The sequence below is a fragment of the Pseudopipra pipra genome, chromosome 12 (genome assembly GCF_036250125.1).
Source record: "Pseudopipra pipra isolate bDixPip1 chromosome 12, bDixPip1.hap1, whole genome shotgun sequence".
Lineage (NCBI taxonomy): Eukaryota > Metazoa > Chordata > Aves > Passeriformes > Pipridae > Pseudopipra > Pseudopipra pipra.
In genome coordinates, this window is record NC_087560.1 from 1,506,271 (window position 1) to 1,518,451 (window position 12,181).

General features: G+C 44.8%; 1 protein-coding gene and 1 long non-coding RNA gene across 4 annotated transcripts in view; one reads left to right on the plus strand and one right to left on the minus strand.

The window, feature by feature from the left end:
- The window catches only part of RORA (RAR related orphan receptor A), a 396,584-nt gene that overhangs the window by 42,142 nt on the left and 342,261 nt on the right, over positions 1–12,181 (minus strand). The gene's annotated exons all lie outside the window — the stretch shown is intronic.
- LOC135420652 (uncharacterized) lies at positions 1,814–10,502 on the plus strand. Its single transcript, XR_010433654.1, has 3 exons — positions 1,814–1,997; positions 2,101–10,279; positions 10,386–10,502. It is a non-coding gene; the product is annotated as an uncharacterized LOC135420652 (long non-coding RNA).

Consider the following 12,181-nt stretch of genomic DNA (forward strand, 5'->3'; position numbering starts at 1 on the left):
AATGAGTTGCCCACAAAAACGTTTTAGAGAATTACAAGCTTGTGAAAAGAAAAGGTCTAGCAAAAGCTCTTCCTTTGCCACAATCAGATTAGGTGCTATGACCTTCATTAAAACCCCTTCTGTCTACTCATTTCACAGCATTTAATTTCCTGCCTCTTGGTGATTAAACCAACTGAAAGGTAGTAGATAAAGCAAGTTTGCTCGCTGTTTCAAACGGATATATTAATGCTTTACGCTTAAAAAGCTTTCAGAGTGTCTTCAGAGGCTGATTAACAAACATTGTACATAAACCCGTGTCTGAGGTCAGACTGTGGCAGCAGATATGTGACTGAGACTCACTACAACAGCTCGATTGCAGCGCTGTACCACAGGATACCTCCACTGCATACATTAAGGAAGCTTAAAGTTAAGCTTCACATATTTAAACACTAACAAAGTCTACTTAATGGCAGTCTTCAAAATGACAGTGGCCTCCTAATCTGCTGCAGATAAAGAAGTGCCAAGATTAATGATTACGTAAGTGCATCACAGAGCCCAGAAACAATAATCAGCTCTTCTGTTGTTATTTGTGTACAAAGGCTATTAGAGTCATCTGACATTCCAAAATCCAATTTAAAGTTGTTAAACCCCTTTCACGTACTTATTCGAGGTTGGAAAACCGAGAGGTTCAAAAAGGGAAAGGAAGGGTTTGATTTCCTAATTCTTTTTCCCTTACTGATTTTGCTCTAAGCCAAATCTCTCTTTAAGAATTGCAAAAAAATAAGCTTTTAAACAATGCCTGGAGTAACCAATATTGCTGTTGAAGGAATAATACCAATAAAACCTTAACATGCTTAGATAGCAAAATTTAAAATAATGACTACAAGCTAACCAAGTAACTATTCTACAGAAAAAGACCCCATTGAATTGAGGGTGTCGCTGACGTTGTCAGTGCAACTCCGACAATCTTCAGCAAATCAGGGTGAGAAGCTGAAGGTGCTCAGGCACCAAACACCCATCCTGGGCTATTAATGGACTTGGTGAGAATGAGAACTCCCTCTCCGGGTTACCAGAGCCACAGGACCGTCTGCAGGAGAGCAGCGCGCTGCAAACCAGGCAGGGACAGGGATGGCTGCAGGCTCTCTGAACACCGCCACACAGGCAACTGTTTTCCCACAAAATCCTTTAGAATTCAAAACCACCTTCTTTGTTGATGACGGAGGAGTGAAAAGCGAGAACAAAGCGGGGCTCCTCCTGGTTCCTCCGTTCGCCGTTCTCTCCGGGCCCAGAGGAAGGCAGGGACAGGGGCAGGGATAGGGACAGGGCAGGGGCAGGGACAGGGACAGGGACAGGGGCAGGGGCAGGGCAGGGGCAGGGACAGGGACAGGGACAGGGACAGGGACAGGGACAGGGACAGGGACAGGGACAGGGACAGGGGCAGGGACAGGGACAGGGACAGGGACAGGGGCAGGGTAGGGACAGGGTAGGGACAGGGACAGGGACAGGGGCAGGGGCAGGGCAGGGGCAGGGTAGGGACAGGGACAGGGACAGGGACAGGGGCAGGGGCAGGGGCAGGGCCAGGGGGACAGACCCTGGCCAGACCCCAGACAGATCCCGGCCAGAGCCGGGGACAGAGCCGGGGACAGACCCCGGACAGAGCCGGGGACAGACCCCGGACAGACCCCGGACAGACCCCGGCCAGAGCCGGGGACAGACCCCGGCCAGAGCCGGCCCAGCCGCCGCAGTGCCGTGTGCCGGGCTCGGCTGAGGGGACAGGGCCGGGCTGGGCTGTGGGCTCTGCAGAGCACAGATCCGCTCCCTCGGCCGGGACCCAGAGCAAGGGCAGGTGCCGGCCCTCACAACCCGGCTGGTGGGCGGCAGAGCCGAGAAAAGCTTTTCCTTCCCTGTTGACATCGGGACTAAACCAGCCCGAGTTCCTTGTGCAGCACAAACGAACCATTACCGTGTGCAGAAGCTTTTTCTTTAGGCTGCGAAGTGCTTCCCTAGTGTTCCCCAGGGTAAAGTCAATTAAGTGATAACTGCATCTGTGCAGAAAGAATTCAAAATGCTAATACCCCCACCCAGATAAGTCTTCAACCTTGCCTGCTTATTTATCTCCAGCTCTTAGAAATTATTGCCATGAATGCTCCAGTGCCTTCCCCCATTATCTTTGCAATCCTGCTTCTTCCTCACAGGAAGGCAAAAAGCACAGCACACAAGCACTGTACCACTTCAACCACGCTGGGGAGGAAAACGATACAGGCAAAGACGAATCAGCTCATCTACTGCAGAGAAGCTACTGGCAGGTTTTGCTGCTCTCCAAGTTCGTTCATCCAGCCTACAGAGGTAAGAAAATCTGCTATGCCATCAGAGGCTCACATACTCTAGAAATAACAGCAGTTTGCATCATGAATTATCTAACATGATTCACCACTCGGGGAAAAGAAAATATATCGTGTTTGGTGGTGTGCCATTTGGCCACCAGACTCTAGAATTTTAATGTTTGTTATCTTTGCAATGGAGATAATGCAACGCTGGGCTCGGGCATCTGCTCTAAGATGGATTCCTCACCTCAACAGGAGTCGACCTGTGAAATGCAAGGCTCTGGCCACAGGTGCTGAATGTGTCCCCATGCTTTTAAAGTGAAAAAACCCCACGTAGAACCCAAAAAACCCGGTACTGAAAACAAAAGAACTCGATGATGTGCTGACTTACCATCCACACCTATATGAATGCCTTAGTACTTTATTACTTTTGTTTATAAAAAAATAAGAAAATTGCAAAATGGCCATTAAAAACTCCCTCTAACAGAAAACACTGACACTTTTTTCAAACAAGTCTGACAGTTCCATAAGGAGAACACAGCCCTGTGACCCACAGAACCGGGCAGAATACAAGCATTGGGTAGAATACAAGTATGACCAGGAGATTACACAGTAAGATTATTCATTCAACTATTGCTAAAGGTATCTAACAGACTAAAAGGGAAAACTCAACTTGCTTCACACGGTTGATATTTGGTTCTAAAGGCCAAATCAACCAAAAAGGTAGAAGCTGGCTAGTAGTGAACGTATTTGATTTGTGTTTCCTCAAGTAAAGGAGGCTTGATAAAAATTAGAAGAAAATAATAGAAACAGCACATGTATTACTGCAATCATTTCATCCAAAACCAATCCAAACTGGTTCACAAGATGAGCTTCATCACTTTGTCAGGACAAGAAAAGCACCTTGTAACCAGAGCTGAATGAAGCCTACAATAATTTACTGAGTGATGAACATAATCTCTCAACCCTTTAAAGACAGTCCTTACCCATCATTTTTGCTGATCTCTTCCAATGCTGTGTTCTGCACACACCAGAAAACAGACTGGAACAAGCACCAGGAAACTCCAAAGTTTTAACACTGTACTATTTTAAAAGGCTCACACACAGTTTCTATACGGTCCTTGATAAAGTCCCAAAACATTTAACCAGAACTCCCCTACTCCTACTCTGGAGAACACTTGCAGCATAACTTGATTATCCAAAGCTCCCAGGGGACAAATGGAAGCAGAGATACATGGGGAACAGCCAGAGGTCTTCTGAGAATAACGGAAGTGAAAGGAGAGGAAACAAACTCCACAAAGGACTGTTGGCTCAGCTCAGCCCTGAAGTTTCCCTATTCCTGAATGGAGCATTCATTAAGTAAAATAAGCTTCTTTAAGCAAGCTTTCCAAACGATTGTAAAAACCATCTGACAAAGTGAAGAATTATTGTTCGTTTTGGTACTTGACTCTCCCGAGAGAGAGGCAGCTGTTGTTCCTACTGTAGTAATTTATTAGCCAGTGGTACCGCTGTACCAACGCTCCTGGTAGGGTCTCAGTGGTTAACAAGCAGCCAAATTCTTTCCAAACTTGTGTTTCCCCAAGTATTATTTGGAAAACACTGCTAGAAAAAGTTCCAAACTGAGCGAGAAACACCAACAGATTTATCACAAGCCTTAACACGGGGCAGAACATCTACACAGAATAAATCTGTTCGGGGAGTTGCGGGTGCTTTACACCGAAAGTACAAGTTTTTACTTATATTATTGCAGCACAAGTTAATGCCAATTAAGTAGGAGAGTCACTTTGGATTTAGCACAGAACCTGGCCCAGGGCACTGGCACACAGAATAGAAATAAATACTAATCGTGCTTGCTCACACTGAGAGGATTAGATAACTACAGACGTAGGAAATTAAAACCACAACAAGATGACCCCACGCTCATGATTTCCCTGTTGGAGCAGATCAGTCAATATGAATAATCGACAATGTAAATTGAAATCCTCAGATAAAAATAATGGTTTTACCGCTTTATTTCTCTTCACTTGCACAGAAATTGAGTTGACTATCTCTGACAATGCCATGGTTTAATATTCTAAACACACTATCTTCTTTAACAATGCCTGGAATAGGAACAAGCTGCTGAGCCAGATCCTCAAGGGGTGAAAATCAACACTGCTACACTGACTTCAGTGGAAGCACATTGATCTTCACCAGCTAAAGCTTTGGGCCCTAGTGGGCAATTAGGTTTCTATTATATGCTAATTTAAATAATGCACCACAGAACATTTGCTGTACAATAAAGCAAGTCTACATTCTTCTGTGGAAAAGGACAAGCATTTGCTGTGGCATGATGAGAGTTATGGATTCTGGTTTCAAAGAGCAGGATGGAGTTTCGGTATAAACTACTCCTCATAATAACATTTTTAAACCTGCAATTACTCATACTATACTACTCTGGGAAGCCTATAATTATTTGGTAGGTTCTTACCAACGTCTAGTCTAAATCATAATTGCTAACACTGCCTCCTTCAAAGGAACTAGTGACTCTGTTAAAATCTGGTTTTTGTTAGGTTCCTACTACACAAAGTGGCTGTGCTCTAATGTTATGATCTGTATTCAGTTGAGGAGGAAAACCAAGCTGATTTATGTCATAATCTTGAGCCTTTGAGCAAGGCCTGAACAAAAAAAAAATGAATACAACAATCCCACACGCTTCTTTTGAGGCTTCTGAGGTGGCTGGGTTGGAACAGGGACCGTGGCTGCGGCTGACACAGGCCAGAGGTTTTTTGCCACACAAGTTTATGGCACTGAGGACCATCTGTAACACTCTCTCACTCTCACAGGCAGGCCTCACACTCCAGCCACAAGACAAACAAGCAGAAAAGCTGGGTTCAGCAACAATGACACCAAAAAAGATTTTCAGGGGTCACAGGGCAGTTCAAGCTATCATCCTCATGTTAAAAATGTTAACAGCAGTCATTAAAAGATGTTTTGCTCTCTTCTGTAGCATTTTTTAGGTATGAGATCTTCTTTCAGTCTCCTTTTAAATGTCATTGGCACCCTTCTTCCTGCCTTAGTCATCAACAACCAAGTTATTACCGTGCCAAGGTCCTGCATAAATTTTTGTGGACTTCTGATGTAGTTGGGATGAGGGCATCATTCCACACTTACAGGTTCTGCTATGCTGCAGCCCTTCAAGTGAAGTGAAGGACTGGGTACATACTCTGCTCTGAAAGCTGACAGTTCACCCCAGAACAGCAGTTTGGGAGCCCTCTGAACACCTCCTTAGAGAGAGGGGTCAGCACAGCAGGGTTCTCCCCATGTGTCTGACTTGCACATGGAAAGTCATGGCAGAAACCTCCTGGAGATGATACTCCACCTAAAGACTGAAAAAACATGCACACAATTCCAACTGGTCTTTTCCAGGGAACCACTCAAGGCAGAAAGGCAGAGTAATGTGTGCTCACATAGGCCAGCAAGGTGAGATGTGGCACTGAGCTCCTCACAGCACTTTATTCCCTTTACAAACATACCTATCCTGGCAACCATGCTCCTCTCTGGCTGCATTTGTAACTGCTCAGAAGTACTTTCATTTCAAACAGAAAAAGATGATATAGAGTCAAGCATTTGTAATGGTATCAACCACACAAGAAGAACGTGCCATGCAGGGAAGATCTAAAACATCCCCACAGTAAGAACTGATCCAAAGCCTCCCCTGAGCTCCTCAGCCACCACATCACTGTACTTTGGGTGGGCTCTGCAGACACGGGGAAAACTCCAAAGAAAGAAGAAACTAGAACTTATTTTGGTTAAGGTCCTGATGAACTAACTCCACAAGCATTTCAGCCAGCACAAACCCCCAGTCACTGAACAGAGGTGGCCTCCCCTCCTCCCCCAGTGCCTGCACAGCTCTCACTGCAAGGGCCCAATGAGGAGTAACTCGGGTTGAAACTGTTCTTTGGGGGATTAACTTTAACCTGAATTGGTTTCCTGACTTAACTCCCCACGTGACTGCGGAGATGCTGCTGGTGCTCACACAAGGGAGGGGTGCATTTGTTTGGCAATGCCAGCTTAGGGGAGACTAAAATACACAGAGCTCAACTCTCAGGCTGCTGGATTGGTATGAGGAGATCTGGGGTAGCAGGCAGAAGGACAAGGAACACAGGGTTAGTTTTCCAAGAAACAGAATAGTCTGTGAATAAGTCATTGGTTTCTACAGCCAGTATTGCTGTGAAACTTGAAGCAAGTCACTTATTTGATGTGTCAATTCCTCAGCTGTGAAATGAGGACAACGCTTCCTTACATCACCAAAGTGTCGTAAGTTGAAAATTAATGACTGAGGCACTTGGACACTGGTGCTGAGGGCCAAGTCAGTGTGCAGCTACCAGAGCTGAGTGATTAGTGACAGGGAGGGACTAAAGAATCAACATATTATTTTTGGTGGACTATTTCCTTAGAGGATAAAGCAGAGTAACTGCTACTTACTTGATTGCAAGGAATTGAAAGAGCTCTCTGTAGCTCCCTCGTGGGTGGACACCTAAACAATTAAATAGCCATGACCTAATTTTAGCCAGAAACCTTATGTCACAAGGAATTTACAGGGAGGCGTCTTCTGTATGTGCAAAAGTAATTGCACTGTGGAAGGATAGTTGACCAATGTGTTAATGTAGTTGTACAACATTTAGGGACAGACTGTATCCCACTCTCCTTCCGTACCCCACTCTCCTTCCTCATATTCCCAATTCCAAAATTTCTGACCATAAGACTGCATGATAAAAATATCATAGGACCAGGACTGAAAGAAATTCTGTGAACATGCTGCTCCCAGCATCGGCATGATGGAATCAGTTCAAGGAAAATTTACATAAAAAGAAGTGTAAGGCTGGTAGGAGAGGTTATAATCCAATCTCACCTTGTGTGTGACAGAGACGATGGGATATCACCAGTGGGTTTTGCATGATGCCTATACACACCAGTGACACAGAAGGCACTTCTTTTGAAGTGCCATTATTATGCACATACAGCCATCAAGTGATAGAAAACACATCCCAGTTCTAAAAGAAGTTGTTCCAACAGCTTGTTTTCCTCACAGTTACAACCTGTCCTTTCCTTCTAGCCTGAACTTTCCTGCCTTCCTTCAGAAGCATATGGGAAACATTTCTTCCTCTCAGGCTAACTCAGGATTGGTACCACGGGATTGGAAAGCTGGGACTGGAAGTCCCCGTGCTGTGACAAGCACGGCGTGTGAGCCAGGGCAAGTCACAGAACCAGCACAGTACAGCATGGCCAGCCTCTGTGAGATGTGTCGGGCTCACTGCAAACACCGGGAGCCAAAGGATTAAATAACTTCATGGAGCTGGGCACATGCCTTTCTGTAATTCAGTTCTTACCTGCAGAACACCAGGATTAGAGGCTTCCTATCTGTGAGGATCTATTAAACACCATATTGTGCTTGGATACATGAATAGGAACAGAAGCCACGTAAATACTTCAAGCGGTAAATAGTGTTTCAAGTCTTACTGAGCTTATTATGTCTCAAGAGCTCATTATGTCCTCACTAGATTAGAGAGCACATATTCAAAAAACAAACACAAACCTAAGGAAAGCAAGAATACCCAAAGAAAGCTTTCAAGTTGAAATACCAACCTCAGGATTTTTGCTCCTGCCTTATGATTTTGAGACATTGGGCTGACAATCTAAAAATCCCCAGAAAGAGTTAACACTGACATTCTGTTTCCTCGGTCCTCTTGGCCAGGGCATCAGCCCTAAATAATAATTATTATGAAGATGTATCAGTGGGTTAAAAAAAAAAGTGTCAACATAAAGTGAAAATCCTGAACTATCTGGCTCAGCACTGAAGAGCACTGACATGTCTGCAGCCAGCCTGGCAGTTTGCACTCAAACCACTGGGAATTTTTGTTGGCTCAGTACAGAGTGGGACTGAGTGCACCCTCAGCAAGTTTGCCAACAACACCAAGCTGAGCTGTGCAGCCCAGCTCTGGGGCCTCCTGTATAAGAAGGACGTGGAGCTGCTGGAGCGAGTCCAGAGGAGGCCCCGGAGATGCTCCAAGGGCTGGAGCCCCTCTGCTCTGGAGCCAGGCTGGGACAGCTGGAGGGGTTCCCCTGGAGAAGAGAAGGCTCCAAGGAGACCTGAGAGCCCCTTCCAGGGCTTAAAGGGGCTCCAAGGGAGCTGGAGAGGGACCTGGGACAAGGATAAGGGGGAATGCCTTCAAACTGAAAGAGGGCAGGTTTAGACTATACAGCAGGAAGAAATCCTTCCCTGTGAGGGTGACAAGGCCCTGGCACAGGTTGCCCAGAGAAGCTGTGGCTGCCCCATCCCTGGAAGTGTCCAAGGCCAAGTTGGATGGGGCTTGGAGCAACCTGGGCTAGTGGAAAGTGTCCCTGCCCATGGCAGGGGGGTCAGGAAAACATGATTTTAACATCCCTTCCAACCCAAACTGTTCTGTGGTTCTACGAATGCACAAGAATTATGGACCTTCCAAAGCACATCCTTCTAACTTCATGGGCAGACAGTTCAGCACCCTGCAAATCGTACCCAAGACTCAAATCTTCAGTGTTGCATCTGCTTTTGTTCAACTCCTTATTTTCTGAGTTTGTGTGGTTAGGCACTGAAACGTGAATCTGTTGATTCCTGGCTACAACACAGGCTTCTTGTGTGGCCCAAGCCACGTCCCTCAAGCTATACTTCAGTCCCCTCCTTGGCAAACAGGTAAAACATCCCTCAGTGATGTTTTATGCATAAATTAACTCATGGAAGCCGGTTTTTCAAAGAGTTCACTAATTAACATTATAGACAACCCTGCAGATAAAGAGATTGTCAGAGCTCTGTCTGGCAACTCTGGCCCAGGGAAAGAGTGCATTCCAGAAGCGATGATAGAATCTCCATACAATTCCAGAAAGCCAAGTTTACTGAATTCCACAAGGTTATTTTTTAGGAATGTGTACTTCTTAGCAACATAGCATAAGGATTTCATACAATGTAGGGCATCTCCTACATTTTTTTTACTTGGAATGAAATGGCACCATCAGTTTTCAGCACAATTTATATGTGCTATCTTGACAAGATTTCTCTGGAGAAATCCTGAAACACTTAGTAGATCTAGAACAAAGACTTTAATGGTGGAGACCCTGTTTTTCACAAATATACATTTACAAGTTGCTGGAGAATGCAAAGAGAGTTCTACAAAAGGCATGTTGATTATCCTACATTTTCAGATGCAAGCTCAACAGGGTAGATAATGTATTTTTCCTGTGTTTATACAGTGCCTGCCTGGTATCTTACTTGTGCTTAGAATAAAGTCCACAGATAACTTCATTTTCTAGGATTCATAAACCAGTATGATATCTAAGTACAAAACTCGGGTATAAAACAAATTAAATAAAACACAAATTTTATCCGAGGATGACCAGAAATAGAATAGCAAGAGGACCAAACATTACTTGTTCTGCCTACACTGACTAAAGAGGGTAAACTGGGAAGAGACTAAACCACAAATTTTAGCTGTTTCTTTGCTTTCCTTCAAGTAGTACAGGATATAACCTGACAGTTCTACAGTCTTCACCATCACATGATTTACTTAACCTAAAAGCTGAAAACCTTTTAAGCTCATCTCATTTTAAAATACACATAAATTGAAATAGTCAATATTGAAAGACAAACAAGAGGAAGTTTTTACTAAGTCTGCAATTACATATTTCAAGAGCCACTGAAAAATGGCTCCTGAAAATAGGAGCTGAAATGTGCTTTCAAACAACAGCTGAACTTCTGTCACAAGTTATTGCCGAGCCTACATACCAAATACTTCGAGTTTTCTTTGAAACTTAAGAGCTTACTGATTACAGGAACTAAATAATAATTACTGCCTTTGATTTTAAGACCATAATCCAGGACTGGAAAATGGATTTGTCACTGTTGCTGCGCACCAGTGAATTCACTTGCTTCGTTTCCAATGTAACAACACGACCATCTCACTGTAAGGCAGAGATCTGAGCTAACACAGCCAACAAACTGTAATTTTTTAGCTTCTCAGTCAAAACTCAGGCGAACTTCATCTTTGTTTGTCTTTTGTTTGCATACAGGTGGTGTAATTAATCCATGAAAAGCTGTTGCAACATGAATGACACTCAAAATCAGCACGCACAAATATTGTCATTAAGTTTATTTGGAAAAATAAATGGCCTGTGATTTCATGACCAGCCAACTAACCAACACCGTGACTTTCCTGAAGCACGTCCTGAACTCCACGTTGTGCAGTGCTCTGTGAGGGAGGAGGGCCCAGCTGCTCCTGCTCCCCTCTGTCCCAGAGCGGACAATCCGGAGCTGAACCTCCGCCAGGGCTTCCCTCCCACAGTCCTGCAGCTGGAACTGGGCCAGCACGAGGCTTCAGTGGGTCCGGCCGCTCACCTCCTAGTGCCATCCCGAGGACTCCCCATCTTCACACAGAAGAAAGGAAGGCTTTCCAGAGCAAATACAACCATTACAACACTGCACCTTTCAAGTATGGGGAATCACGCTTTTATGTGAGGGAAGGGAGAAGTGTCCTTGCTCTAACAAACTAGACATGCCACTGCTAAATTAAACTATTAAACTTTTAGAATATACACTAGTAGGGCAACTAAAGTAGCATTTTAGTGATGATGCAGCTTTGAATCCTCCCAGTGAGGCAGCAATACCAACTTTTTAAACCATTCAGCTGTTATAGGCTTGTCTCACTGAGCTTAACAATTAGGGAATTTTTGACCAATATACTTTTACATTGCAAGTGGAGGCAGCAGGAAAGAGGCAAGTACCTGCTGGAGGCAGAAACTCCAGTCATAATCCAGACTAACAGGGCAGACAGAGCTCTCACGTGTGTGGTGCCTGAGTGAGAGGCGTTGGAAAACACTCCTATCAACTGCACTGTGATTTTCAATTTTGCCCTTAAAATTTCCAGTCTTCCCCAAACTGAAGAGAGCAGTTTAACTGAGCCTATGCAAACAGAGGATTACTAGCCCCTTATCTATGCCAGCGATCCTCTGAAATGAGGTGTTACCCAGGAGAGCAGTGGGAAGGTACAGGGCTTGCCACTCCTAGGTGGTACCCGACTTAAATACATTCCCACGGTTTTTCACACTGCCAGAGAGGGGAAAAAAAACCCCAACACCAAACAAGCCAGGCCAGCAGTGGCTCTCTGAGAAAGCTGTGAAGAAGCAGTTGCAGCTCCCACCATCTGGTGCAGTGGGGGAATGACCCTCCCCTTTGCCCAGCCTCCCCCTGGGGCCCAAGGAAGCCGAGGTGGCCCTACAGCTGGGGGGTGCCAGGCTGGCAGGGGAAGGCTGGCAGCAGCTCTCCCAGAGAGGTAGGAATGATCAAGGAATAAGCAATGACTCACACTCTATGATTTATTGCCGGGCAACATTCCCAAATGTGTTAATAAAGTTGCAGCCAAACAAATGCACATCCCTTAGGTCTTGTCTTTGTTCCAGCACGGCCAAGACAATTGAGTATTATTTTCAAGTAAAACAAGGATGAGATTCTAGACAATATTTCTACCACAATTAATATTTATGTTTCACTGTTCTACTTCACAGCACTGCCAACCCTTGAGTATTCAATAAAAAAAGAAAGGCACAAAACAAGAAAGAAGTGAGCATACACACAGACACAAAGTCCTAAGATATTTAACAAATATTGTTGAGTTGTTCTATCTGGGTTTCGGTTTATCTTGGGCACTTTCAGGTGTCAAATACAACAGATAAAAACATTCCATCACCACATTCAACTGCAAAATACCAATACAAAACCAGTTAATTCTGTGTCAGGCAGCAAACAGCTTAAAAGTTCATGGCAAAGCTCTTCTTGGAGGTCTTCTGGAAACTGAGAAAGAGAGGGAAGG